The sequence below is a fragment of the Chrysochloris asiatica genome, unplaced genomic scaffold (assembly GCF_000296735.1).
Source record: "Chrysochloris asiatica unplaced genomic scaffold, ChrAsi1.0 scaffold00019, whole genome shotgun sequence".
NCBI classification, from domain to species: Eukaryota; Metazoa; Chordata; class Mammalia; order Afrosoricida; family Chrysochloridae; genus Chrysochloris; species Chrysochloris asiatica.
Genome location: NW_006408537.1, coordinates 13,917,551 through 13,921,417, shown reverse-complemented (window position 1 = coordinate 13,921,417; position 3,867 = coordinate 13,917,551).

Sequence of the window (3,867 nt, the reverse complement as noted above, 5' to 3'; positions counted from 1 at the left end):
GTCACTATGGGTCGGAACTGACTCGACGGCACTTAACAACAACAACAATAACAAAAGATAATTATGCACATAGACCTCACCAAATGAATATCCAGAAATCTAATTGACTACATCTGAGGAAAGAGACAGTGGAAAAGCTCCATAACATCAGCCAAGACAAGACCAGGGGCAGACTGTGGAACAGATCAGCAATTGCTTATATGCAAGTTCAGGCTGAAGCTGAAGAAAATTAAAATGAGTGCACAAGAGCCGAAATATAATACTGATGATATCCCACCTAAATTTAGAAATCATCTGAAGAACAGATTTGATGCACTCAACACTAATGACAAGACCAGAAAAGTTGTAGGAGGACATCAAGAACATCATACAAGAAGAAAGTAAAATGTTATTAAGAAGACAAGAAAGAAGGAAAAGACCAAAATGGATGTCAGATTAGACTCTGAAACTTGCTCTCCAGCATAGGAATGCTAAAATAAATAGAAGAAGTGAGGAGGTACAAGAGTTGAACAGAAATTTTCAAAGAGCAGCTCGAAAACACAAACTCAAATATTATAATGAAATGTGCAAAGACCTGGAGTTAGAAAAACAAATGAGAAGAACATGCTAAGTATTTCTCAAACTGAGGAAACTGAAGGAAAAAAAATCAAATCTTGACTTGAAATATTGAAGGATTCCATGGGCAAAGTATTGAATGATGGAGAAAGCATTAAAAGAAGATGGAAGAAATACAAAGAGTCACTGTACCAAAAAAATATAGTCGATGTTCAACCATTTCAAATGAGGTAGCATGCAATCAAGAGCCAATGATACTGAAGAGAGAAGTCCAAGTACATTGAAGCCATTGGCAAAGAACAAGACTCTGGGAATTGATGGAATACAAAGTGAAATTTTCAACAAACTGATGCGGCACTAGAGGTAGTCATTCATCTCTACCAAGAAATTTGCGAGACAGCTACCTAGCCAACTGATTGGAAGAGATCCATGTTTGTGGCCATTCCACAGAGAGAAGAACTAACAATGCAGAGACCACCAGACAATATTAATATTACATGCAAGTAATATGTTGCTAAAGATAATTCAAAAGCAGCTGTAACAATACATTGTCAGAAAACTGCCAAAGGTTCAAACCGGATTCAGACCAGAACATGGAAAGAGGGATATTATCGCTGACATCAGATGGATCTTGGCTGAAAGAAGAGAATACCAGAAAGATGTTTACCTGCATTTTATTGACTCTGCAAAGGCTTTCAGTTGTGTGGAAAATGACTAACTATGGACAACATTATGGAGAGTGAGTAAGTATTCCAGTACACTTAATTACACTCATGAGGGACTTGTTCATAGAGACCAAGAAGCAGTTGTTTGAACAGAACAAAGGAACACCTAATGGTTTAAAATTAGACAAGGTGTGCGCTAGGGTTGCATTCTTTCACTGTATTTGTTCAATCTATATGCTGAACAAATAATCTGAGAAACTGGATTATATGAAAAAGACATCAGGATTGGAAGAAGACTCACTAACAAGCTTGCATATGCAGATAATAAAACCTTCCTTGCTGAAAGTGAAGAGGGTTTAAAATACTTACTGATGAATATCGAAAACCAAAGCCTTTGGTATAGGTTGCAACTCAATGCAAAGAAAACAAAAATAGTCACCAATGTACCAATAAACAACGTTCATATAAACATAGAAAATACTGAAGTTGTCAAAGACTTCATTTTGCTCAGATCAACCATCAGCACTCATGGAAGTAGCAGTCAAGACATCAAATGCATTAGGTAAATCTGCTGCACAAGACCTCTTTAACATGTTCAAGTTCAAAGATGTCAGTTCGAGGACTTACGTGTGCCTGACTCAAGTCATGTTATTTTCAACAACCTTATATGCATGTGAAATTTGAACAATGAGTGAAGAGGACCATTGAAGAACTGATGTATTTGAGTTGTGGTATTGGAGGGGAATATTGAAAGTACCATGATCTGCCAAAAGAAAAAATAAATCTGTTGGAAGAAGTATAGCCAGAATGTTCCTTAGACGCCAGGATGGCCAGACTTCATCTCTCATACTTTGGACATATTATCAGGATGACCAGCCCCTGGAGAAGGACGTCATGATAGGGGAAGGTCAGTGAGAAAAAGGAATACCCCCAACGAGATGAATTGACACAGTGGCAGCAGCAATGGGTTCAGGTAAAGCAATGTTTATGAGGTCGGCACAGGACCAGGCAGTGTTTCGATATTGTGAGTCAGTACCAACTCAATGGCATCTAACAACAACATGTGTCAGACTTGATGGCCTTTAACAACAACAAATTGACCCCAAATTGGAACTCAGAAAGTGAAATGTTTACTGTCTAAGGTGCGATAGAATATATGCAAGCTCACTGTCAAGCTCACTTCTGTTCCCCTAACCCAGATGAAAGGTGAGCAACAATTGATGCCTATGATGCCCTCCCAATTTAAATCATTCATTCACTCAATGCAGTCACTGGGCACCTATGGTAGGCCCAGTGTTGTTACAAGCACTTGAAACATACATTGCAAAAAGCATTATCCTTATGGAGACTATTTTCTAATGCAGTCCTGAGCAATGAGAAGAGTGAGTTCTAGATCTTGTTTTTTCAGATGGGCACAAAGCTGATACTAGAAACAGTGACCCTCACTGTGGGAGAAACATAGAACATGACTGATGCAAAAAATCTATCGAATCCTTTTCTTTCTGTTAGTAATAATAGTTACTTTACGAGGGACACTGTCACTTTAAATTTTCAAAGCATTTTACATACAACAAAATTCATTTTCTCAATCTGTCTGTATTCTTATTATCACCATTTTACAGTGAGAAGGCAACACAGAGTAAGTGAGCTACATAGATTGCACAGCTCATCAGAGATCTAAGTTGTTTTCCACTATGCCACACTGACTTCCTGTTGTTGTTGTTGTTGTTGTTGTTGTTGCTAAGTGGAGTAGAGGCAGTTTCAACTCATAGCAACCCTGTATAGGGATTCCCAGAAGTGGATGGTGAACATAAACTGCTGACCTTGCAGTTCAAACCAACCTTGCGGTCCATTGCTTATCATCTAGTTCCAGACCATGAGACTTCAGTCGAAAATAAAAATACCAGTCTGAGCAACAAAAGAATAAAAGTACAGCCCATTAAATGTGAGACAAAGCATAGGTTTTTATTTAATTTTCAAGATGGAAGTGTCGTCTACAGCCATGGCTGAATAAGAACTCTAGCACCCCACAGCCTCCACGCTGAATAACAGAGCCACCCATGCCCATGCATTGTTTGAAGTACTCGCCACTCAGCATCTATCTCAGAAGCCTGGCTTCTGCTTAACCATCTCTTGTGCCAGACATTCTGCAGCAACTGGTTCCCATTTAGACACATTGATAATATGTCAGAGTTAAAGTTAAGGAGCTATTGGACATTTCTAACCAGAGAGGGATATACAATATTGAACTGAAGAAATGCCATTTCAGAAAATTCAGCTCAGTTACATTTGGTCCTCCAAGGGGAAAAGAAAAATAGGAAAATCTGTCTCAATTCAAGTGACATGTTTCCAGATCAGCAGAATTGCTAATTGCTTTATGATCATGACTTTTTAAAATTCCATAAGGCAAAGTAATAACAAATCTCCAAAGCTTGCCAGGTGCTTTGAGCATAGTTCATGAGCCAATGAGTAAGCATATCACTGCTTTAACTCTGACTTCATGTAAAGACCAGCTAACCCAAAGTCAGGAGACCTGAGCCCTAATCTCATTAAATGTCTTTTATTAAATTCATGACCCTGATCAGTAACATTGCATTTATAATCTTATTTTTTCAAAATAGCTCTTTGTCTGATGGTAACAACCCTT